This window comes from Triturus cristatus, chromosome 3_1 (genome assembly GCF_964204655.1).
Source record: "Triturus cristatus chromosome 3_1, aTriCri1.1, whole genome shotgun sequence".
Classification (NCBI taxonomy): domain Eukaryota; kingdom Metazoa; phylum Chordata; class Amphibia; order Caudata; family Salamandridae; genus Triturus; species Triturus cristatus.
In genome coordinates, this window is record NC_140583.1 from 248,507,709 (window position 1) to 248,534,898 (window position 27,190).

At 43.4% G+C, this 27,190-nt stretch overlaps 1 protein-coding gene and 1 long non-coding RNA gene across 7 annotated transcripts in view; one reads left to right on the forward strand and one right to left on the reverse strand.

The window, feature by feature from the left end:
- Positions 1-27,190, forward strand: part of CSK (C-terminal Src kinase) — a 528,738-nt gene that overhangs the window by 308,036 nt on the left and 193,512 nt on the right. The window lies entirely within an intron of this gene.
- LOC146860034 (uncharacterized) overlaps positions 610-27,190 on the reverse strand; it is a 141,466-nt gene continuing 114,885 nt past the window's right edge. Inside the window, exon 4 of the long non-coding RNA XR_014978777.1 lies at positions 610-1,441. This is a non-coding gene — a long non-coding RNA (uncharacterized LOC146860034). The remainder of the gene's footprint in view (positions 1,442-27,190) is intronic.

The window sequence follows — 27,190 nt, forward strand, 5'->3', positions numbered from 1 at the left end:
CACCTCTTTTCCATGTCTCTGTTATTAAGGGCTTTAGGAAAGGGGGAAAACAAGGGGTTTCCTCCAAAAACCACTTTGGCACCTGCATGGAATTTAAATACTGTACTCACAAGACTTATGGGGTCCTTTAAACCCCCCTTCAATGGTGTTCATTACAATTCCCATCTTGGAATGTGACTTTTTCAATCCCTTCCCTTGGAAGTGTTAGCTGGGATCAAGCTCATACAATTCTGGAACCATATATTCGCTGCAACTATGTTAGGGCTTCTTATTTCCCTAAAGTCCTGCACACAATGGTCTTCTTGTTTCACATCTACCAAACTATTACGTTACCAATCTTTTTTTTCTATCTCCAGACTTAGTAGCTGAAAAGAACAGTCCATTCTCTTAATGTTAATTGAGCGCTAATGTAGTATATTGACAGAACTAAACGTTTTTGGAAAATAATCTGCTTTTTGTCGCTTGTTTGGAAGTCTCATAAAGGCTCCAACATTTCCAACGCAGGGATAGGTAGATTGATATACGCTATTAACACATGGCTACAGGTAAATATATATCCAAACAAATGCTGGTTCCTTTTCCAAACAGCACACCGAAGACCAAAGTGTTGCAGCAGCGGTAATTTATTCACGCTTTGTACAAAACCCAACGCGTTTCGGGGACAACCCTTTGATCACGAGTACAAGTGTCTTTGGCTGATGTGCTTAAGTAAACAATCAATCATGTGACTGACAATTATAGAAAAAAGACTAAGATGAGTTACAAACACTCAAATAGCCATTACATTAATGCAAAATAACATGTGTTCATCAAAAATAGGAAAACACATTTGTTACTGTTTGAGATATTTTCCACATTGTCGGTTTTATAAAGAAAACTAATCACAAAACCGAATTTGTTCTGAGTTTCATTAATCATTTCTTTCTTTTTCATCCATTAAATTTAAACAAAAAACGTTATTGGTCACCTCATAACACTATTTTCTCAGCATGTATTGTGCTAAGGTATCATGCTCAATTGGGCAGAAATTTTATAATTCATCAAAATGCATCCAAACTTTCCTTTAACAATCGGATATCCGAAGGTCGATAGTAGAAATATTTCAATCAATTTTGAAGAAAATATATATAATTATATTTCTCATGTATACCGAAACCAATATGAGTGTGTTGCTCCAGTGGGCATATTCCCACACACCTATTTTTTTCTTTATATTAATCTTTAGAATAATAACCTCAAGATTAATGAAGATATACATTTGTAAAAATTAAATTCACATACAGATTTCTACCATCTTCTCTGAAGTCTCTACTGTGGAGCCTCTTTTCTAATTAAATGAATATGTGTAGAAAGTGTCAGATGAAAACTGGCTGGTCTTCAGTGATAATGAACAGAACTCCATCCTTTTCAGAACTGTTTTTTAATCAATCCAACCTGTGATCTAAACAAAAACAACAATTGTTCTTATGTTTCCATAAAATTAAAGCAAAGACAAAAACAAATATACATAAACACAATGGTGCGATGCAACAGACATATATAATTTCTTCTCTAACTGTTGATTGAAAAAGGCAACGTTAAATTGGTTCCTCTAGATACCTGCATAGTATTGATAAAAAGTTGTATACATACAAATCCCTGACGACACAGGTTACCTGAGTCTGGTTAAAAATACAAAGAAGGGGAGGTACTAGCAGGATTCACGAATCAGAATTACAGCAAGATGTTGGCATTGAAAGTATTTAAAATTCAAATTCAAGTAGATTAAAAAAGGTCAACCCAAATGTACTGATAATTCCTCGTCACAATTGTGCCCCCCAGGAGCCATTGTTCAATATTGAATGATTAACCTTGATTCCAAGCGTCTTAAATCTTGTACACGGTTTCCTCCTCGTATATTAGCATTGACTGAATATATATATATATTACAATTATATTGCTCGCCACTGGCTAGTTCGAGTTTGGGCTGTCATTCTTAGCTTAGTTTCTTCATGGAAAGTTTCAGGGTGATCCATCAGGCAGGGTCCTAGAAAAAGGTGGGGACCATGCATTTTCATAGACTTTTTTGGAATGCAATACTGAAAAACTGCAGAGGCCAAATTTGGCAGAAAGCTAGATCTTGGTACAGAAAGTGTGCTTTTTGAGATTTGATGTTAATCCATTCTGGTTTTCTTTCATTAGAAATTTAGAGATAAAAATATTTATATCTCTAGACAGATTTGAGGGACTTTTGCCGAGGTCCTGCGAGCACACCTTTAAAAAAAAAAAGAAATGGAGCATTCTGATTGGCCTAGGGAGATTTTTTGGTTCCTTGGCCCACCTCGCTGTCGCAGGAGTGAAGGTCCTGAGGAGCGAGTGCTTTGGTTGGCTCCTACATAAACAAATGTGTTACGGTGACCATTACAGGACTCCAGGGATTTAGTCCCCAGTCCTGAAAACTAGTTTAAAAAAAAGAGATGTCAGGGGCAGGGTAGGAGATACTCGGCCCTCCTTAGCGTGCGCATGTGAGTGTGTGTGTGTGTGTGCGCGAGCTAGATGGTGGAGAGAAGAATAAGAAAAAAAAAAGTTGCCGCCATTAAAAAGAAAATATTTATGTGACCCCTAGGGTGGGACAATGCCGGGGGTAGTGCGTGGGATCCTCTTCCCCAGCCGATTTTGGCTCCAGGGACCCCATCCCCGGGCCTGCAAAGATTTCTAAACGGGAGAGTTTAAGACTGATAGTTTCTGACATTCAGCATTTGGAAGGGTTATGAACAATGCAGACCCCTCCCTTTCAGTTTGATATCGCCCCCTGAGCTTTCCGTGTCTAAGCTCTTGACAATCTCCCCTCTTTTGATTTCCACAGCCTCTTGCATATTCATTCGCATATGCCAGATTGCACAGGCAATTGTTATAGCAATGCGTAGAGAACCAGAGGTTCTAAACTTGGAGGTGCGGAGTATGAATGAGCGGAACACTACTTGAGTCCCTGATGTGGCAGTGTTTTGCTTCACGGTTTTACTTTTCACTCAAAGTCAAACATTGGGGATGAAATCCAGAATTTTTTCCAGCCAAGCGCAGCCCGTTTAGCTTTGGGTGCTATTGTGATTGCGTTTCATTACATCAGTCCATCTTCCAGGACCTCAGAACTGGAGTACAGACGCCGTCTGCATGCAAATGTTATAAAAAGCATGTGAATTATGAACAATCGATTACTTTGGCAGCTTTGCACACCAGGCTTGCCCCCTATTGACGTACTCTCACTGAAAGGAAGTACATCATTATGCATCCAGTTACCCAAAGCCCTATTTCAAGGGCAATGCTGTTTTGATAGAGGGCATTTAGTTATGTTTTTCCTGCACCTTCTTTAATTCCTAAAGTAATTGCCAAACGTTCACAAAGCTGATCCTCAATTATCCCGGGCTAGCCTTTCTAGTGGTAGTACCTTAACCTGCTTCAGCTTTTCATTAAGATGAAAGGTTGGCTTATGCAGAGGCTGGATCATTTTTTTTCTAACCAGGATTGTAGGAAAGATTCTTCATCCAAGCCATATTCTACTGAGCTTTACCCCCTGGCTCACAAGTGCTTAGAGGATGGCCATATAAACGTACCAAATGGCTGCATTATTTCACAACACTTTTTTCAGCAAGTTCATTTTTAAATGGAAGAGATTCTGCATCCGTTATTCAGAGAAATGGGTATTCCTGATAACTTGCCAGGAGAAACATGTGTTTTTGCCAAATTGAAGTTAATTGTAGATTTGTCAGAACTAATGTGGCCCCCACTCAACCCCTCCTCCCCCCTTTGAGGCTAAGCATAAATCTTTTTTCTTTTTTTTTGTGTCCTCATTCTGCCAACATTCTTGCTAGGGTGTACTCTAATGCCTCTAGGTCGTACAGGGGGGGACCAGACAGTTGACCCAAGAGGGGAAGATAGAGTAACAACCCACAAGTGAACTGCTGCTTCCACTTCCATCTCCTTTGCATACTGAGACCACTGGAAAAGAAAGGGGAGATACCATGGCCGACAGCAAGATTGGCTTAATCATAGGACTCGCATTGTCTTCTATCTCCACCTTACCAACGGAGCCCAGATACCAACGGAGCCCAGATGTTTTCCTTGCTTCTTGGATCACATGCCATGTCCGACTCGCTGGTATATATGATATTTCTAAGACACTCAGTAAAACATGGAGGACTTTGCGATTTCCATAGTCTACAGATCTCACCCCTTGCTAACAAGATTACATAGAACAGAAGCTTTGAGCTAACCACTGAGAGCTGTACTTCTTCCTTCGAATTTAGCCCAAAGAAAACTAGGCGAGGGCTTACTTTAATCTGTGTCCCGATGATTTCTCCTATAAAGTCACACACTGAGTTCCAATAAGATGGTATTTTTGGACATAGCATAAATAAATGTGCATCATCTGCTGCTGCCAGCATACATCTTGGGCAGTTATATATATTATTAGAAACCTTGGACCGCTTCGCAGGAGACCAATAAACTCTATAGGTGGTATATAGATGGTTACGTTTAAGTGATGCTGGTTTTACTACTTTTCGTAAGATACCATATGAATTGCACCCCATTTGCTTCCGGCTAAGCATACATTTGACCTCCAGCACTTATCATGGAAGGTATTTCTGTTTGTGGGATTTCTTGTTGTAGATCACATGTTGTGCACTAACTACCCTGTCATCTAGTGTTGGCTTCATAATATCTCATTTTAATTTCACATTTTTATTTCTGTTTCGAGAATGAATCCTGAACTAGTTACGAAAAACCCACATTGCATGTTCACACACAGTCTTGCTTAGGTTTTTTTTTAGCCCATCATCGAGTTTGACACTAAAGTGAGGTGCTCTATCTGCAAAATGAGTCTCAACATGAAAATCAAAACTTTAAATGCTGCAACAAGGAGTGTTTATTTAGTTTTCTTTTATATCACACTGGCCCTGTGGGCGTTTTTAATGCTTTGCAATAAGCCAGAACTATAAATTTGGACTAAAGGCAATGAAACACCAGACTAGAATTACATTGCAAAAAATAAACAGTAAGTTACTAGAAAGGGTAGCAAAATATGGGAGGAAGAGAGGGAATAAGTTATAAAAGTAACTGCAGGAGGTCGCGCCTGTGCACAGAGTAGTTAATTGATAGGTAGGGGTTCATTAACAGACCACTCCAGAAATGGGAATGCCGAGACATAGGACCATGTTGTTCAGGCTGCAGAGTTTGAAGATAACTCGAGCTCTTAGAAGTAGCAAGTGTGAATGCCGTACAATAGGTGAAATATAATCATATTTCCTTGAAGAAGTAATTACTCTGGCTGCAGATGGAAGTATGACTGTTAGTGGTGCCAGATGTGATTGGGAAGTCCTTTCTAAAACATGGTTGCCAAAACCCAGGTGAGAAATAACGGGGGCATTGACAGTAATTTTCAGTTGGGCTTTGAGTATGAGGTCTGTGATTTTATTTATTTTTAGGGTGTGCCGTTAGCACTTTTGGTCATGTTATTGATGTGTGGAATGATAGACAATCAAGAGTCCAGTATGAATCCAAGTAATTTCACGTTTGGCTTGAGATTAGAAGCTGAAGCCAGAGATTAAGATCTTTGAGTAAGTTTGGCATTAGCTTTCTTTCTTTGTAAGTGGAAATGAGTGTCAATGTTTCTAGATTCAAAAGAAGAAAGATCGTAGACAAGCATGTTCTCATAAGGTCAGTGTATTGGATGGTTGAGGTCTTAAACTCTATTTGTGTGCGGTCTGCTTAGTAGACAAAAATTGAAAATGTGAAGAATTGTCTTGCATAGTGGTTTCTAGTAGAAGTTGAAGAGGTATGGTGCGAGTTGTTGAACCATGAAGAATTCTGCATGTCATTTCAGTTTATAGGAGGTGAAATATCGGAGTTTTTTCCCCTTGCTTTTGGTTAAAAACAACAGAGAAAAATCGGTTAAGGACAGTGCCCTTTGATTCATATGTGGTAGTCTAAAATGTGCAGGAGTCTTCTGGGATCAAATTTAAAAGGCTGTCCTTAAATCTAGTATGACAAGCAAGCAAGGGTCATGACTGGATGTGATGAATATTGTCTGTGACTTTGAGAGTTGCAGTTTATACACGTCTGCCACAAAAATGCATCAAATGAATGCATTGACTACCATTGAATCTTGCATGCTCACCTTGATAGTGAGTACTTGGGGGTGAGAGATTTAAAGAGTGCCATTAAGATTCTGTCCTCTGTCATTCGAAGTTGGTGCAATCTGGGCGACATCAGATTTTTTTATCTGTGCTTTCCTCAAATAGCAAAAAGAACAATTGATGGACAGAATGTTGAACTGTGTCAAACTTCCACCCCAGTACAGAGATCTGGGCCCAAATCCCTCTCCAGTTTAAACACCCCCCCCCCCCCCCCCCTCCCCCACCCTCCCCCTCAGGCCAGTTCCTCCCTGGGCAAAAGAACGATGGAATAAACCCAGATCTTTGTGACTCAGGTTAAATGTTTACGTTGTTCAGCATTCTGTCCATCATTTGTTCCTTTTGCTTTCCTCGAATAGGACAACAAAGAAAGTAATTCAACTTGTCAGCATTTCAAGTGTAAACAGACATTCCAAAACCAGTGTGAGCTTAAATTGGCTTACTACATTGTGGCATTGAAAGATCCGAACGAGATGACTCTGGGGACTTTGATGCAGGTATGTCACAGGCCTTCTAAAATACAAAAACTAAGAGAATCAAGTTCATTTTTCTAAGATAAGAATGAGGAGTCTGAACACAAATTTATTTTCAAACCGACACAAGACTTTAAAGGTACCAACAATGCATCTCAGGTTAAACAAGCATCTGCAGTGCAATAGGTATCACATTTACGCACATTTGAGCTATTGACATTGGAAATGACCATGCCTTTTATTCATGTTTTGGTTTTATAATCATAAATAAAAGGCACTGTCATTTACAATGCCAATAACGCAAACTCTTGCAAATGCGAGACTATTGCATTCCAAATGCTTGACTCTCCTGCTCTTCTGCAGTAAGAGAGACTGACTAAAGAAGATAGTGCTTACGGAGTAAAGATGTACTGTGTAACAACCGAAATAAAAGGGCCAGTCCTCAAGGGAGGTGACAAATGAAGACAAGGTGGTATTAAGGAAGGACTAATGAGCCCAATAACGAACCAGAAGCCAGCATTTACGAAGGACAATGACAAATATGGGCGGAAAGTACACTGGGCTTCAAGTATATTCCATTTCAACATGACTCGCAGAGCAGTGCATGCGCTGGCATGCTCCAACTAAACAAAGAATTGCTCACTCCATGTGAGGGTTGCTTGGAACACATCCCTTGGTCAAATGAGTTCAGGCAGACCCATTCCAAGCCTTGACTCAGATTGCTGAAATAGAACTGATAGCCTTCCTTGAAGCATGAAAAGGTTTGGCCCCTTGGAATTGTGTTAATCTCGGCAATGAAAACATCATTTGAATCAAAGACCGAAAGACCTATTTAATGTACACCAAAACCAGAAGATCTTGAGCACCAGAAAATAGTTGGGTCTCAAGACAAAAACATATTTTTTTATATTCATATGCAGGCATTATAGTGGCAAAACATCAGCAGGGTGTGCTTGGGCTAGCAAATACAGTTTACCATCTTCAGACAAGGCTCGTATAGAGTGCCAGATTTCTTTCAAGGAAGGCCTTGTTAACTTTTATGTGCTATTATCACTTTCCAGTGCTTTCAAATACACTGAACCACATAAAAAGCTACAGTCTAGAATTAATCGGTCCCTTTACAAAATTATTCACCTGACTCGCAGTCTTTGGAAAACAAAATTGATAGGTGGAATGCTTGAATTAATTTCCGTCATGGTACTTGCTGCTTTAAAGGAACAAGGGTCCCTATTACACACAATAATGTTTTACTGGGAGAAACAATTATGCTCAGACACAGTGTCATTGAGAACACTTAAAATCACTTTTGTTTGCTAAAATAAATCAAAATTGGTGGGCTGAGACAAAAAAGACAGAGGACACAATTATATAAACAAAAGAACTCCGTAAATATGTGAGGTAAATAGAAAAATAATCAGTCGCAAATAAATCTACAGCAGCAATTCTGCCCTTAAGTTAATTTATACATTTCATAGGGTCAGTGCGCTAGAGTCTGACGTTTCGATCCTATAACCAAAACAGGATCCTGAGGGAAATGAAAAGTGATGGCTGGAATGCTTGAATTAATCTCCGCCATTGGCAGTTAATCGGGTTGCATCTTAGTCCTTCAGAGAAGTGAGAATTATTTTGAATGGTTGAGTACGCTGCACATAAGACCTCGATAATACCGCATGCTGGCAAATGAACAAAAGCATCATTTTGCGTCACCAAGCCTGGCTATGCATTTTCAGTTTCCACTGTAAAGTGCAGCATAATTTTTTTGATTTACCATTTGATTGTGTCTACCTTCTCAGCTCATACAGATGACAAGGAAGGGGCGGGACTCCCTCTTCTGGAATGCCGTAAATGCGCCTTGTCACTAAGGCCTCGAAAAATCTACTCGCCCACTTGCAATTGCGAGTAACATTGAATCAGGTCGAGCTATTTTTAGCACCTACTAGTCCCATCTGGCGATTAAACTCAGGCTAGAAAGGTGCAGGTGTTTTGTTAATTCAGAAAGTGAATGAGGAATAAAGATGCCATTAAATCTGGTTTTTATCTTAACACATTTGCTGTATGTTCAAGGAAAGAAGTCAGATATCAAGTTTGTCTTCTAATTAATTGCTGCTTGGAAAATTAGGTCTATTTTTCTCTCGCTTACTAGAGTTAGAGAAAAATAACTGACATCTTTAGACAGCTCACTCGAAAATAAACTCTAACACAATATTTAAATAAATAGCCTGTAAATTAATATTACAAATATTTCAAAATATATCCGGAATTACAAAAGCAAATTCTTTTGTAGTTAAGAAGTGTGATGTAAACAGAGTTAAATAGGAGCAGAACACTTTACTTGGTGATGTGTAAGTGACACATTTTCTGAAACTCTATGTCCGAGGCATATGAGCTGCAGATCACACACTGTGCATAGATCGCCATCTGGTGTTGGGCCCGGATGTTTGCACTTTGCTGTTGCATTGGAACAAGTCTTTGGAAGTTACAAGATAGGTGACTCCTCCTTTGGACAATAGTGTGCATGGGCATCGACTCCATCTTCAGATTGGTTTTTATTCCGCCATCCGGCTCGGATGTGTTCGTCGCGCTCCAGTTCGGTGTTACCGTTCTACCTTTCGACGCGCAATCCTTCACCCATTCTTGGGTATTATTTCCATCGCGTTTCCCATTCGACGCGCATCTCTCCAAACTTGAATTCTTTGATTCTGATCCTCAATGTGGATCCAAGTTTCCACACGCCGATCTTCACGAGGTGTGTAACCTCTGCCTTTCGCACGAGTACGAGGCCAAAGACTGTCCAGCTTGTACCTCTTTCCGCTCCAAGAAAACCATTTGGGATCGTCTAGCACGAAGAAGCATGGCTCGATCTTCAACATCGATACCGGACGATATCTTCCAAGAAGGCATCAATGTACCGGTGCAGGAGCAGATCGAAGAGGGCAACATTAGCGCCAACAACTCCGACGTCGAAGACATCACTCCAGAGCAGCGGGTCGTAAGTACTGACGTCGACCCCACACCCATTCACAAGATGGCTTCGGGAACACCTTCACCTTCAGGCCTAGGTGCACACTGTGACAAAACATCCCACGCCCCGCCATCGGGCTCGGCAAAGAAGTGGATGCATAAGCCTTCAGGCCACTCGGGATCGAGTCGGCCTACCGTAGGTACCGAAACCCCATCCCCGGCACCAAAGAAGAAACCACTGTCTTCATCCGCACCGACACCTGGTTCCACATCGGCACCTTCGGCACCAAAATTCGCTAGTACGGATGCCTCGTCTCCAAAAAAATCATCAGAACCAACCAACCAAACAACCGGTTCCAAAGACCACTGACTCTCAATCTTCTAACCCCAAAAAACACATCGGAACCAAACCAGCAACCGGCTCCAAAGACCACTGGCGCTCAACCTTCGGATCCGAAAAAATTAGCGGAGCCAAAGACCGGTTCTGAAGACCCCAACAGAACTCAGGAAATCTCCTGATTCCAAGCCTAAGCAGCAGAAAACCACTCCAAAACTTGTGCCACAGAAACAATTGGACCCGAAAAAATCGGCACCGAAACACACTCCTGAGGAGCTTTTTCTGCCTGATCCAACCCAAAACACTCTTGAAATAGACCCAAAGACAGGTCAACTTATACTTAGTCCTTCCAGGAAAAGGAAAAAGGACAAACCTGTACCAGCTCCACGCCCAAAGAAGAGAGACATTGCCACTTCTCCTTTGAGAATTCCTTCTCCATCTCCTCCTCCACCCCACATCTCGCCTATCCCATCTCCAGTACCCTCACAATCTCCTCCACCATTGGATGACGAGGACACCTCCTGGGAGGAAGGGGATAATGACCCTTTAGGGGCACCTAGTCACCGTAACACCCCAGAGGACCCATGGGAAGATTATGGCACACCTGAAGTGCCTAATGCACCACAAGATGATATCTACCCGTCTAGGCCATCCCCTCCAGAGGACACTATAGGGTTCACTCAGCTCATACACAGAGCTGCAGAATACCACAGTGTGAATTTGCACACAGACCCTTTAGAAGATTTCCTCATGGACATTTTTGCACCATCTCAAAGGTCCACTTCCATTGTCCCAATGTTAAAAGGGGCAATCAAACGCGCTCCTGAAGTGTTTAAAGATCCAGTAAGGGCAAGAGCCATTAACCCCAGGGTGGAAAAGAAGTACAAGTCTGCCCCAACTGACCCGTTTATATTAAACGGCAACTACCCTTGGATTCCCTAGTAGTCTCCAACGCCAGGAAAAGGGATAACTCCCAATCCACAGGCGATGCTCCACCTCCTGATAAGGAGTCAAAACTGTTGGACGCATCTGGTAAAAGAACAGCATCCCAAGCATCCAACATAAGGAGACTTGCCAACACACAGGTTTTGCTGGCTAGGTACGATAGGGCACACTATGATGAGCTAGAGACCCTACTACAACACCTTCCAGATCAATATAAAACAAGAGCCAATGATTTCATCCAGGAAGGCAAAATCCTCTATTCGTTGCGCTCTGGATTCTGCAGACACAGCATCCCGAGCTATTAATACCAGTGACCTTTTACGCAGACATGTGTGGCTACGCATTTCGGGCTTCCAACCCGAAGTTCAAACTACCATATTAAACCAACCGTTTGACCAGGAACACTTATTTGGGCCTAGTGTAGATTCATCTATGGAGAAGATGAAAAAAGATACTGACCCTGCCAAATCAATGGGAGCTCTAGAGGCTTTACCACTGACAACCCCTCCACTTCCTACAAGAGTCCCACCCAGACTTCATCTACCAGAGGCTATTACAGAGGAGGCTACAGGGGCACTAACAACAAGGGTAGAGGCAAAACTACCAATACTCGCACTGCCTCCACCCCCAAACAGTGACTTCCCTCCACTCGGACCACTCTACTTCGGTCGGGGGAAGATTGCTACAGTTCATACCTGTCTGGAACACCATTACCACAGACAGGTGCGTGAGACAAATCATCCAATCCGGTTATTGTCTAGAACTCACTTCAACTCTCCCAAACATACCACCCAAACAGCACCCAATGTCAACAGAGCACTTAACGCTCTTAAAACAGGAGGTGCTTTCCCTCCTACAAAAACATGCAATAGAACCAGTTCCCCCGCATCACCAAAACACAGGGATTTACTCCCTGTACTTTCTCATTCCAAAGAAGGACGGAACCCTGAGACCCATCTTGGACCTCAGACCATTAAACCTCTACATACAATCAGGCCACTTTCATATGATTACTCTTCAACAGGTCCTTCCTCTACTATAACAAGGCGACTTCCTTGCCACCTTAGATCTCAAGGACGCCTATTTCCACATTCCCATTCACCCTGCTCACAGGAAATGTCTCCAGTTTGTAGTAGACGGTCAGTATTACCAGTTCAAGGTTCTCCCATTCGGAGTCACCACAGCGCCCAGAGTCTTCACAAAATGTCTGGCAGTGGTAGCAGCCCACTTAAGAAGACAACAAATTCCTGTCTTCCCATATTTTGACGACTGGCTCAAAAAAGCCAAGTTGCATACACAGTGTGTTAATCTCACACACCACAATCCAACTACTTCACGACTTAGGGTTACCATTAACCTCACAAAGTGCCACAATAGACACCTCAAAAGGCCTTGCATCTCACAGTCCAGCCAGGATAGCAAGCATGCAAACCCTTATAACAAAATTCCAGCCGCAAAACTCCCATCTCGAGTGTTCATGCAACTAATTGGGATTATGGCCTCTTGTATATTCATAGTACCTCATGCAAGACTCCAGATGCACCCCTTACAGGAATGCTTGGCACGTCAGTGGAACCAAGCTCAAGGTAAGCTAACAGATCTGGGGTTGATGGACGGCCGCACACATCGCTCTCTGCAGTGGTGAAACACCCAAAACCTTTCCAAAGGGCGACCGTTCCTAGAGCCGGTTCCACAGATTGTGCTAAAAGCAGACGCATCGCTCACCGGCTGGGGAGCTCATCTGCTTCATCACGCCATACAGGGCACATGGACGCCTCAGCAAAAGCAACTCCACATCAACCATTTGGAGTTGCTAGCAGTCTTTCTGGCATTAAAATAATTCCAGAAACAGATATCAGGCAAAGCTGTCTTAGTCCGCACGGACAATATGACGGCAATGTACTATTTACAAAAACAGGGGGGACGCACTCTCTGCAGCTCTCTCAACTAGCGCAGAGCATATGGAGGTGGGCTATTCCTCAAAACGTATTCCTTTTAGCCCAACAACTTTCAGGAATTCAAAATCACATGGCAGATCTGTTAAGTCATCAGACACAACAGATTCACGAGTGGGAACTTAATCCACAAGTTCATCAACCGTTTTTCCAAATGTGGGGACAGCCAGAGCTAGATCTCTTTGCCACACATTGCAACACAAAATGCCCAAGCTTCGCCGCCAGATATCCACACCCATTGTCCAGAGGCAATGCATTATGGATGAATTGGTCTGGCAGATTTGCGTACACTTTTCTTCCTCTCCCACTCATTCCATTAGTGGTGCGCGAGCTGCAACATCAGTCACTAAAACTGATCCTAGTTGCTCCAACATGGGCCAGACAACTATGGTACACAACATTGCCGGAACTATCAGTAGTCCCGCACCAAAAACTACACCTCTCCCCACAGCTCTTAACACAGAACCATGGAGAGATCAGACATCCAGATCCAGCACAACTCAACCTGGCGATCTGGCTCTTGAAGTCCTAGATTTTGGTTACCTCAATCTTCCACCTGATTGTATGAACATCATCAAAGAGGCTAGGCACCCTGCACTAGAGCCTGCTATGCAGCCAAGTGGAAAAGATTTGTTATATGCTGTAACAACACTATCAATCCTTTAGATGCCTCCACTGAACACATCATATGTTACCTGCTACATGTTCAAAGATGTAATCTAGCATACACATCAATTAGATTACATCTCGCTGCCATAGCAGATTACCTACAAAACAGACAACATCTGTCATTGTTCAGGGTACCTGCCATTAAAGCATTTATGGAAGGCTTCAAAAGAATAATTCCTTCCAGGGTACCACCCTCACCAGTGTGGAATCTAAACATCGTCCTCTCAAGACTAATGGGTCCTCCATTCGAACCTCTGCATAAATGCGAGCTACAATTTCTTACATGGAAAGTTGCTTTCCTTGTGGCTATTACATCTCTTAGAAGAGTCAGTGAGCTACAGGCACTAACTATTCAAGAACCATTTTTACAACTCCCATCATAACAAAGTGGTTCTCAGGACAAATACCAAATTCCTTCCTAAAGTCATCTCTCCCTTCCATCTCAACCAATCTGTTGAGTCGTCAGTGTTCTTCTCGCAACCACAAATGGTAGCAGAAAGAGCTCTTCATACACTAGACGTAAAAAGAGCACTCCTTTACTATATTGACAGAACAAAACCTTTTCGCAAAACAACTTTTTGTATCCTGAGGAAAAGTAGGTCGCACACCGCTCGTCACACCAGCAAGTTGCCCCAAAGGACTATGGGAAATGTAGTGGCGACGGCGGGTACGCCTATGCCACAAAATGTAAATAGAACAGTATGTGTATGCGTTAGCCATCCCTGGACACGTGTTTCGAGGTAGTTGCCTCTCGTCAGCAGGGAGCAGGTCAGTGTAAAGGGGTGCCGCGTGGACTGCCAAATGTAATTAAAAGCAGGTCAAGTACCTCTCCTGGCGCGCAGGTGCAGACTCAAGGCTCGTCAGCCCGTTGGCTTAAGGAAGCCGTTTAAATTGAGGAAAAGTAGGTCGCACACCGCTCGTCACACCAGCAAGTTGCCCCAAAGGACTATGGGAAATGTAGTGGCGACGGCGGGTACGCCTATGCCACAAAATGTAAATAGAACAGTATGTGTATGCGTTAGCCATCCCTGGACACGTGTTTTGAGGTAGTTGCCTCTCGTCAGCAGGGAGCAGGTCAGTGTAAAGGGGTGCCGCGTGGACTGCCAAATGTAATTAAAAGCAGGTCAAGTACCTCTCCTGGCGCGCAGGTGCAGACTCAAGGCTCGTCAGCCCGTTGGCTTAAGGAAGCTGTTTAAATTGAGGAAAAGTAGGTCGCACACCGCTCGTCACACCAGCAAGTTGCCCCAAAGGACTATGGGAAATGTAGTGGCGACGGCGGGTACGCCTATGCCACAAAATGTAAATAGAACAGTATGTGTATGCGTTAGCCATCCCTGGACACGTGTTTCGAGGTAGTTGCCTCTCGTCAGCAGGGAGCAGGTCAGTGTAAAGGGGTGCCGCGTGGACTGCCAAATGTAATTAAAAGCAGGTCAAGTACCTCTCCTGGCGCGCAGGTGCAGACTCAAGGCTCGTCAGCCCGTTGGCTTAAGGAAGCCGTTTAAATTGAGGAAAAGTAGGTCGCACACCGCTCGTCACACCAGCAAGTTGCCCCAAAGGACTATGGGAAATGTAGTGGCGACGGCGGGTACGCCTATGCCACAAAATGTAAATAGAACAGTATGTGTATGCGTTAGCCATCCCTGGACACGTGTTTCGAGGTAGTTGCCTCTCGTCAGCAGGGAGCAGGTCAGTGTAAAGGGGTGCCGCGTGGACTGCCAAATGTAATTAAAAGCAGGTCAAGTACCTCTCCTGGCGCGCAGGTGCAGACTCAAGGCTCGTCAGCCCGTTGGCTTAAGGAAGCCGTTTAAATTGAGGAAAAGTAGGTCGCACACCGCTCGTCACACCAGCAAGTTGCCCCAAAGGACTATGGGAAATGTAGTGGCGATGGCGGGTACGCCTATGCCACAAAATGTAAATAGAACAGTATGTGTATGCGTTAGCCATCCCTGGACACGTGTTTCGAGGTAGTTGCCTCTCGTCAGCAGGGAGCAGGTCAGTGTAAAGGGGTGCCGCGTGGACTGCCAAATGTAATTAAAAGCAGGTCAAGTACCTCTCCTGGCGCGCAGGTGCAGACTCAAGGCTCGTCAGCCCGTTGGCTTAAGGAAGCCGTTTAAATTGAGGAAAAGTAGGTCGCACACCGCTCGTCACACCAGCAAGTTGCCCCAAAGGACTATGGGAAATGTAGTGGCGACGGCGGGTACGCCTATGCCACAAAATGTAAATAGAACAGTATGTGTATGCGTTAGCCATCCCTGGACACGTGTTTCGAGGTAGTTGCCTCTCGTCAGCAGGGAGCAGGTCAGTGTAAAGGGGTGCCGCGTGGACTGCCAAATGTAATTAAAAGCAGGTCAAGTACCTCTCCTGGCGCGCAGGTGCAGACTCAAGGCTCGTCAGCCCGTTGGCTTAAGGAAGCCGTTTAAATTGAGGAAAAGTAGGTCGCACACCGCTCGTCACACCAGCAAGTTGCCCCAAAGGACTATGGGAAATGTAGTGGCGACGGCGGGTACGCCTATGCCACAAAATGTAAATAGAACAGTATGTGTATGCGTTAGCCATCCCTGGACACGTGTTTCGAGGTAGTTGCCTCTCGTCAGCAGGGAGCAGGTCAGTGTAAAGGGGTGCCGCGTGGACTGCCAAATGTAATTAAAAGCAGGTCAAGTACCTCTCCTGGCGCGCAGGTGCAGACTCAAGGCTCGTCAGCCCGTTGGCTTAAGGAAGCCGTTTAAATTGAGGAAAAGTAGGTCGCACACCGCTCGTCACACCAGCAAGTTGCCCCAAAGGACTATGGGAAATGTAGTGGCGACGGCGGGTACGCCTATGCCACAAAATGTAAATAGAACAGTATGTGTATGCGTTAGCCATCCCTGGACACGTGTTTCGAGGTAGTTGCCTCTCGTCAGCAGGGAGCAGGTCAGTGTAAAGGGGTGCCGCGTGGACTGCCAAATGTAATTAAAAGCAGGTCAAGTACCTCTCCTGGCGCGCAGGTGCAGACTCAAGGCTCGTCAGCCCGTTGGCTTAAGGAAGCCGTTTAAATTGAGGAAAAGTAGGTCGCACACCGCTCGTCACACCAGCAAGTTGCCCCAAAGGACTATGGGAAATGTAGTGGCGACGGCGGGTACGCCTATGCCACAAAATGTAAATAGAACAGTATGTGTATGCGTTAGCCATCCCTGGACACGTGTTTCGAGGTAGTTGCCTCTCGTCAGCAGGGAGCAGGTCAGTGTAAAGGGGTGCCGCGTGGACTGCCAAATGTAATTAAAAGCAGGTCAAGTACCTCTCCTGGCGCGCAGGTGCAGACTCAAGGCTCGTCAGCCCGTTGGCTTAAGGAAGCCGTTTAAATTGAGGAAAAGTAGGTCGCACACCGCTCGTCACACCAGCAAGTTGCCCCAAAGGACTATGGGAAATGTAGTGGCGACGGCGGATACGCCTATGCCACAAAATGTAAATAGAACAGTATGTGTATGCGTTAGCCATCCCTGGACACGTGTTTCGAGGTAGTTGCCTCTCGTCAGCAGGGAGCAGGTCAGTGTAAAGGGGTGCCGCGTGGACTGCCAAATGTAATTAAAAGCAGGTCAAGTACCTCTCCTGGCGCGCAGGTGCAGACTCAAGGCTCGTCAGCCCGTTGGCTTAAGGAAGCCGTTTAAATTGAGGAAAAGTAGGTCGCACACCGCTCGTCACACCAGCAAGTTGCCCCAAAGGACTATGGGAAATGTAGTGGCGACGGCGGGTACGCCTATGCCACAAAATGTAAATAGAACAGTATGTGTATGCGTTAGCCATCCCTGGACACGTGTTTCGAGGTAGTTGCCTCTCGTCAGCAGGGAGCAGGTCAGTGTAAAGGGGTGCCGCGTGGACTGCCAAATGTAATTAAAAGCAGGTCAAGTACCTCTCCTGGCGCGCAGGTGCAGACTCAAGGCTCGTCAGCCCGTTGGCTTAAGGAAGCCGTTTAAATTGAGGAAAAGTAGGTCGCACACCGCTCGTCACACCAGCAAGTTGCCCCAAAGGACTATGGGAAATGTAGTGGCGACGGCGGGTACGCCTATGCCACAAAATGTAAATAGAACAGTATGTGTATGCGTTAGCCATCCCTGGACACGTGTTTCGAGGTAGTTGCCTCTCGTCAGCAGGGAGCAGGTCAGTGTAAAGGGGTGCCGCGTGGACTGCCAAATGTAATTAAAAGCAGGTCAAGTACCTCTCCTGGCGCGCAGGTGCAGACTCAAGGCTCGTCAGCCCGTTGGCTTAAGGAAGCCGTTTAAATTGAGGAAAAGTAGGTCGCACACCGCTCGTCACACCAGCAAGTTGCCCCAAAGGACTATGGGAAATGTAGTGGCGACGGCGGGTACGCCTATGCCACAAAATGTAAATAGAACAGTATGTGTATGCGTTAGCCATCCCTGGACACGTGTTTCGAGGTAGTTGCCTCTCGTCAGCAGGGAGCAGGTCAGTGTAAAGGGGTGCCGCGTGGACTGCCAAATGTAATTAAAAGCAGGTCAAGTACCTCTCCTGGCGCGCAGGTGCAGACTCAAGGCTCGTCAGCCCGTTGGCTTAAGGAAGCCGTTTAAATTGAGGAAAAGTAGGTCGCACACCGCTCGTCACACCAGCAAGTTGCCCCAAAGGACTATGGGAAATGTAGTGGCGACGGCGGGTACGCCTATGCCACAAAATGTAAATAGAACAGTATGTGTATGCGTTAGCCATCCCTGGACACGTGTTTCGAGGTAGTTGCCTCTCGTCCTACACATAAAGGCATCAAAGTCTGGGATTGCAAGGTGTATTGTCAAATGTATACAAATTTGCTATCACGAAGCAAAACGTACACTATCTATTCCCCCTAAAGCCCACTCTACCCGCAAAATAGGGGCTTCAATGGCCTTTTTAGGGAACATTCCCTTAGATGACATCTGCAAAGCGGCTACATGGTCTACACCACATACATTCACAAAACACTATTGTGTAGATGTGCAGCTAAAACAACAAGCTAATGTGGGCCAGGCTATACTCAAAACACTATTTCAAACTACTGCAACAGATGCTGGTGGTCGCCGCTAAGGAGGAGTACTGCTATGCAATCTATGGACAGTGTGTGATCTGCAGCTCATATGCCTCGAACGGAAATGCTACTTACCAGTATGCATCTGTTCTTGGCATGTAGAGCTGCAGATCCACACACGCCCACCTGCCTCCCCGGCTACCTTTATCTGTTCCAGTATTATCTTAATTAGATACAACATACATGGGCATCTATTTCTGTATCTTACACAACTCCATCATTTCCCTTCTTGGCAAAAAAACAATCTGAAGATGGAGTCGATGCCCATGCGCACTACTGTCCAAAGGAGGAGTCACCTATCTCGTGACTTCCAAAAACTTGTTCCAATGCAACAACAACAGTGCAAACATCCGGGCCCAACACCAGATGGCGACCTATGCACAGTGTGTGGATCTGTCCATCCTCACATTGTTTTTTTTTCACGCCATCGGGTTTGGATGTAACAAAGGGTGTGGATATCTACCTATATGTGCAGGACCGTGGTAGTGCCTTGCCAATAGTAACAGTAAGCTATCAGGCAATACTGCCAACAATTAAACCCACACGTTATCTTTTCTCTTGGTACAGCCTGCTCGCACCCAACCTTGCTGTTCTGCTTCGGTCACCTTATGCTGCAGCTTCCTAACCTTCTTCCAGTATTTTAAGGCTGACCACATCAAATTACATTCCTTGATGAGTTTTTCAAGATCTTTTTGTTAAATGTGTGCACATTCATAGCACAATATCTTGCCATCTCATCTGGCTTGATATGTCCATCGACTGTGACATAGTCGGTACCTTGTCAGTGAGCAACACATTTCAGAACAGCAATTTGGGTAGGCAATTATAGGGACTGCAAAAGGTTCCTCATACACCATTTCTTATAGGCAACATCATGAACCCACACTGTGACCACAACTGCCCAAAGTCATGTACGACTCCAAAGCCATACTAGCAGTGTCAATTGCAACTCAAAGCTGTTCTGAAATGGTACATGCTTGTGTCAGAGCTACAAGCTCTGCAACTTGTGCGGAAAACACTCCTTGCAACCATGACGCTTCCACAACACCACCAGCTGTATACACAGCATATGCAGCTTTCAGATTCCCCTCATTGTGTCTCAAACAGGAACCATCAACAAACAATGCATGATCAGATTCAGGCATGTCTTATTAGAGATATCAGGAAGCGGCTTATTAAACTACTCGGTTACATCCAAGCAGTCGCACTCCACTTCATCAATCACATTCTCATTTCCAGGCAATGGTATCAAGGTAGCTGGGTTTAACACTGTTCATCTCTTCAGAGTCACATTCTCTGCACCCAAATAAAATCTGCTTGTATTTAGTCAGGCGACTATTGGTCAGACACTGTGTTCGCATACAAGTTAACAATAGTTCCACTGAATGGGTCAAGAATACTGTTGATGGATGACCCATGACAGTGCGTTCCCACTGCTCAAGGCTCACACACGTAGATGCAACCGCTTTCAGATACCCGGGCAAAGGAGTCACAACAGGGTCAAGTTTCGCTAAAAAGTAGGCAATAGTCCTACGGTTGCTTACATGCATTTGTCTTAACACTGAAAGAGCGCATCCTTCCCTCTCACTGCAAAACAGCACTAAGCATTTATTAAACTCAGGCATTCCCAACGTTGGTGCACCGCAAAGGCATTTTCGCAGCTCTGTGAAGGCAGCCATGCATTTGTCATGCCAGGGTACACAATCTGACACGACTTTGTGTGCCAACCTCCTGAAGAGGTTTTACGGTTAAGAAAAAAATTAGAATCCACTCTCTGCGATAGCCCATCATTCCAAAGAATGTTAAGACTTCCTTTAGAGTAGCTGAAGGATGCATGTTAAGAATCGCAGAGATCCTTTCTTTGAGACTTTCCTCGCTCCTTTCTCAATGTGATGTCCTAAGTACAGGACTACAGTTTTGCAAAACTGTATCGTGGCCGGGGATACTTTAGGTCCATTTCTGCCAGATTGTTTAGCTAAGCAATAGTATCAGTTTTGCAAGATTCTCTCATTGTTGGCCCCACCAGTAGGTCATCAGTGTACTGCACTAAAAATGAATGATTTAGCATTACCAGAGACTCCAGATTCTTTTTAAGGACCTGGTTAAAGATTGATGGGGTTCTCCGTATATCCTTGTGGAACTCTGCACCATGCCAAAATACGATTGTAGAAATGGAAAGCAAATTAAAATTGGAAATCTTCATGCAGTAGAATTGAAAAGAAGGCCTGGCACATGTCAATTACTGAAAACCACTCTGCCTCACATGGAATCTGAAATAAAATCACAGCTGGATTTACTACCACGCACAACAATGACATTCACCTTGCGCAAATCCTGCATAATGCAATTCTTGCTATTCGATTTCTGCAAACCCATAATAGGACAGTTACATGGACTTCCCATTATCGTCTTCAGAATCCCTGGTTTTATTATTGCGTCAATCACAGGAGTAATTCCACCAATGGTATGTGGACACAAACTGTATTGTGGGATTTTTGGGAACGCCACATTTGGTTTGATTGTAATTCGGACTGGCTCAACACCTTTAATTAGTCGGATATCTTTACCTGTAAAGTCCCAGACTTCAGGTAAAACTGTATCTCTCAACTCAACGGGCAAATCCTGCTGGTCAGGAGAGGATACATCCCCACATCTGACTTTTGTTGGGCAAGTTTGAAAACAACATAGTCATCATTTGTATGTAATTCAATTCCTTTGGGTGTGCAGTAAATCGAGCAATTTAATTTGTAAAGTAAATCACGTCCAAGTAGATTCACTAGACTTGTGTCACATACCACAAATCGATGACAATCCTTAAAAGATGCTATTTTAACGAGTTCTGAAATTGGGGTCTTAAACTTATTAGTAACTCCTGTAACTTGGATACTTTCTCCCGACAAGTGTAGGTTATGAACCGCTGCAGTTCTTACAGTGTCGACAAGGAATGAGATGGGATTCCCATCCACTCCTCCATTCACATAGGGACCACTCTGGTCTACATCTAGGGCTTTGCCTTCATGCTAACGGGTCCAGGTCACTGTCATCCAATTCAGTCAAATATTGCGGTGCTAAATTCTGATTTTGGTAAGCATTTTGATTCATATGATGTCTTTGTACTTGAACATTCTGTTGTGGCATTGGCGCTTGGGGCTTTTGCTGTGATATGTTAGAATTACGCATTCTCTGTCCTTGTACCTGTGGTGTTTGCTTCATTATAGTCCCTTGAGACTGTGCACATTCCACATTCTGCATCTGATTCCTTATATTATTGTAAACAGACTTACACTTGTGTCTCCAATTTCCAATCTTTCCACATGCATGACATGGATTTGTCTTTTTCAAAACCGACACCTCAATACCTTTTCTAGGATCTACAGGATTACCACGACTTATACCTTGCGATGGGAAATTCTTCTGTTGAAATCCATTAACACTCTGCATCATGGAAGCTTGAGTATAACCTCTCTGTACCTGTCCTCTGTTATCAGAACCCATCTGATTTTGATCTTTCTGCATCGCTTTTATTTGTGCAATCATTAATTTCTCCTGGAGTTTAAGTCTCATTTCACTATCATCTGCACAATATTTTGTGAAATGCTGAAATTGATCCACTAATTTACTCTGCTAATAAAGTTTTTACTGCCGAATCATGTTAGAAATCTCAGGATTTAAACTCAAAATGAACTTGTAAACAAATTGTCCTACATCTTTCTCTGCAATAGTGCCTGGTCCTCTATACTGTTTGAAAACCTTTACCAATCTCTCATAAAAGGCATCTACTGAGTATTTCAGTTCTGCAGTCGTCCTGTCAATCTGCATCCAATCAATTTGGGGGAAATTTTAGTCTTCAGGTGAATTATTACCTGTAAGTATTTCCTCATTGCCTCTGGAGATTGTGCACCTGTTCTAGAATCTCTCAAATCTGTTTCTGGCCAATCCACAAATCTGTTGGTACCACAATTTCAAGCAAAGTATTTAAATCAATCCACAAAATCTTTGACATTTCTGCAAATTGTTCTACTTGCCTGTATTATTCCACTGGTTTTTATCTCAATGTAGGGAAATTGGTCGTAAATGATAATGTCTTGTCCACGGTATGTGAACATAACCTCCTCCAGGTACTTCTCTCATAGGGAGCATTTGAATGTCATCTCAACTGCCACCAAAAACAGCAGGTGGTGACTGCACTTGAATTAGCTTTATTTCCTTCTTTTTCACCTATCTGCCTTCCCATATTTCTCTTTCTTCCCATTTTCTTATTAATATAATTAGCTTTTATCTGTAATTTCTTTCCTGGTGCTCTCATGTTTTCAGTGTCTTTGTCAGTAAAATCGAACCTCTAAGATTTTTGTAAAATCTTTGAATCTCTAACGTCTACACCATATTTCTGAACCAATTCTACCAATCTCTGTGTCAATCTTGTAACATCTTTACATAGAAGCAATAGTTTCTCCTCCGGATACACTTCTAATTTTGAAGGGAATGATATGTGTTCCCTGAATCATTTCTTACAATTCAGCTATTAATCGGCTCATGTCCATGAGCAGCTTATTCTTCTGCACTAAATTTTGAACTGAATTTAAACCTGTAACCAAATCTGAATTGAGGGCTGAACTAGAAACTGAAGTTTGAAATGGAACTCAATTCATAGCTGAAAAACTGGAACTGAAGCTGGAACTATACCTGAATTCTGATTATTTGCTGTACTTTATCCTTTATTTTTTACATTCTGGAGAAGTAAAGCCTGATTGCTCTTCTGTACTATTTAAGTTCAAGCTTCCACTAGTAAAATTGGTGCTCTTTCCAGGTTGTACATTTAGTACAAAAGTATCTGGAACTGAAATACCTTTTGCCTTAGTCATATCAGAAGTGTGATAATTCATTCAGGAGGTCCACTCAGTCGGGTACAATAAATAGGTGCAAACAGCGGCACCATTCTTTGCGTCATTTCAGCTTCTTTCCGATTAGGGACATCATTCACAGTGGCAGCATTATTAGTCCGAATCTGAACCATGAGTGTGTGACTCAGTAATTTTACTGTTCGATCTGAAGAACTCCCATCTACTGTACGTACATCAATAGATACAGACAAGTTGTGAATCGTATTTACCTATAACCCAGACTTGTAAAGGGGTACAACAGGTCCAATAGTAACGGGCATAGTCAAAGCATCTGGAGTGTTTGAAATAATTAAGCTTATAGGAGCTCAAATTTTTGTCCTGCCGCTCACAGGAGAAATAAGCATATATTCTCTTGGTACAACATCAAGGGAGCATTAAGTCTCTTGGGTGTACTCATTTGTATCAGGTCTCCACTCGCTGTTTCACTATACGTTTGTGGGTGATTTAGTAGTAAATCATTCAAAGTTCGTCATTTATGTCACTCTCTTCTTCCTCTTTACCTGAATTAGTTTTGTCTGTCTCTAAAGGTTTCTTTTTCTCCTTTCTCTTGCCTTTAGGATTTTCCATAACTTCTAACACCGGGTACAATCGTGCTCTGTGTATTATATCTGCTCTCCATGTTCTCTGTTGAGCGTCCCATCTAGCTTCTGCGTAATGATCCATAGTTCTCCTATTCCTCTCTTGGTATTTCTCTTTATCCTTCTGTTGAGCAGTATGGTACCAGGTATTTGAAGCCTCAAGGACACTGGGTCTAACGGGTTTTCTCATTTTGTATATACTTTTCCTTGACTTTTCTAAAATCCTCAATTTAAATGTCCCATTAAGAGGGAACTGCAAGTCCTCATTCTTTTCAGTAAGTGTGTGCCAAAACTTGAGCCACAAACATGGATGTAATCCTTCGTCCATTAAGACCGTGTTTCCTGGCGTACCCTTGGGTGGGACCTCTACCTTCATTTTGGCAAATATGGTCTCATCTTTCTTCACTAATTGCCGCAATGACTTAGAAACATTATTTTCATTCAATCCTGTATTCACAAACCATTTCCGTAAATCCAGGAAATGTTATTCTCCCACAATACATCTGTCCAGCAACCTCAACCAATTACAGTGCAACCAATCCCAGCGCGGTTTTACACTAACCGGTCCATCACAGCACGACAGTGTCATCAATCTTGCTCCTAGCAGCAGCTCACCTTCCTTCACATTTGACACTTTTTCTCTAAGCAAAATGCCAACACAATGCAAGCAACAAATAAACTGTCTGCGCCACTAAAGGATATTTACTATCACAAGGTACCCAACTCTGTCTGCAGCTTTCTCTGCAAACAAAACCTAAGTCAGCGGAAGCTCAACCTTAGTTGCTATAGTTAGTCCCTGATATTAACCGTTTACCACTAACACACAGAGTTACCAAGGTGTTTTCAACTATGTCTAAGGTACAACACTACAAAAACGTACTCGGTGTCATCTACACTGAGAAAACCTGTAGGTAAATATCGCGAGATCTTAGGCCACGGCAGCCCGCTTACAACTTCGACTTTGCACCAAGCGCCACAATCATAGATGGACATTAACCATTTCACTCTGCTCAAACACACAGCCATTTCAAAAAATGCAATGTTAAGCAAAAGCAATAGCAACGCAAATCCCAATTAATACTCACACTCCTTTGCTGCTGCTACACTTTGACTCTATAGCGATACTCCATCAGCACCCCATCAATCATTATTTTTGCCAACCAACACATTTTCGGGCTTTTGGCACTTGGGCAAAAGACTGTTTGGCACCCTAAAATCTCACTTCACTAGGCAGAATCATAACACTGCTACCAGATTTGTTGCAGTGTAAGCATGGTGAAAGAAATGTTATGTACTTACTCTCTTTTACTTCTCTAACCTTACTGGGCTGTTAACGATTTTACAATCTACAGCACTTTTGTTTACCACAGAGGCAATGTTCTTTTGACTAATCTTTCTCCGTCTATAGGAGGTTTGGAAATTAGGGTAGGCAAACAACCCGTTAGCCGTCCAGTGAGGACCATTAATTGACAGCCAACTCACAAATTTGAAATCAGATTGAGATACACCACTCTTAAAACCATGCTGTAGAAATAAGAAATAGCAACTGGGAGACCCAGCCTCCTAAAGAATTTGAGTCGAGTTAGAATTATATACAAACCAAGAGCTCTACAGTAGCAAAACAGAATAATAGAAGTAAAACTTGATGTTCTGATGAAGCTCTTATTTTCTCTGCAACTCATTTAAATCATTAGCAGAATAACAGTTTAAATGGTTTCCCTTCTATTGGATTTCTTCTTTTGTAATGTCTCTTGGAATTTCCAGTGGCGTGGCATCTCACCACCACCATCGAAAGACCATCCAGTGTCTCTAACGTTTGCAAAGTGTACTTTTACGTCTTTCAGTTTTCAAATGTGCTGTGTATTATGATTTCTAAAATAGTGCATCATCACGTTTGTGTGTGCCCCAGCTTCCTGCTAAGCTGTATATATTGGTTCCACTGACTGAGGATAAGTAACTTTCCTGCTCTGTGTATGCAAAAACTATAATGTATTATTAAGAGTCTCTTCGAACCACTCTTTTTTTCTTTCCAAAATTATTCTGGATGATAGCATTAAACATAGGTCAAATCCTTCTATTCCGTGTCGTCACACTGTATATGTTAAGATAGTATGCAGAGAAATCCAAAGACCCTTTACGTTAGAAGAGCGTTAAAAAAATTATGAAACGTTTTGCACTGAAATTACTTCCTGTAAACTGCTCATAGCTATGTTTTTAATTTCTTGTATATATTGTAAGGATGGGCGACAAATTCCATTCAGCTTGCGGAGCTTGTTAAATTTCTGCATTTTCGCGTTCCGCGCCGAACGCGGAAATGTAGAAACTTCCGCGATCCATGGAGGAACGGAAATATGCAGGGCAGGATTTATTCTTGCACGATGCTCCTGTCACTAAACCTCAACAGGAAGCACTTACAGATATAAATAAAGCAGGTGCCTGAGTTGAAGCTCAAATTCTGGAACGCATTAATCTGCCAAAAAATTCGTGAGCGTGGTGGTGGCTAAGCAGATGTCAGTTCTCCCCATTTCCACTCTGAAATGTTAGCTGTAATCCTTGCCGGTGGTCTTTACATCCTTTATTTACTCGAGTGCAATCCTCGTGTACTTCCTGTGACAAGGCGGTTTCTTCTCCTTGTCTGCCTCAGAGACCCTGCTCTGATCCTTTATGAACAAGAGGCATGTGAACTCTCCAAGAAGCCCCCCCCCCTGTTTGACCCCGCACACACTAGCGGTGTGTAACGTCTTCCCGCCCTTTCCCCACTATGATGGACAGCTCACTCAAGGGGCCCATCGGCGCGGTGGCAAAGTTACAGGCACACTTGGTCACTGAAGACAACTCTTCTGGCCCTTTATGCAGCTGTAGTGTAGGAAACGGACTATGCATTTACCCAACGAGGTAGCACTTACTGATTAGCCAGTAGTAAGTACTCCAGTTGAGTAGAGGTATTGCACAAAACGGTGGCATCTTCTTGGATAAACATGCAGGGAAGGATTCATTCTGGCAAGATGCTCCTGTCACAAAAATTAAACCTCAGCAGGAAGCACTTACAGATATAAATAAAGCGGGTGCCCGAGTTGAAGCTCAAATTCAGTAACTCATTAATCAGCCCAAAATCTCCACGAGCACGCAAAGTTTCGCGTGTTCACAGAGA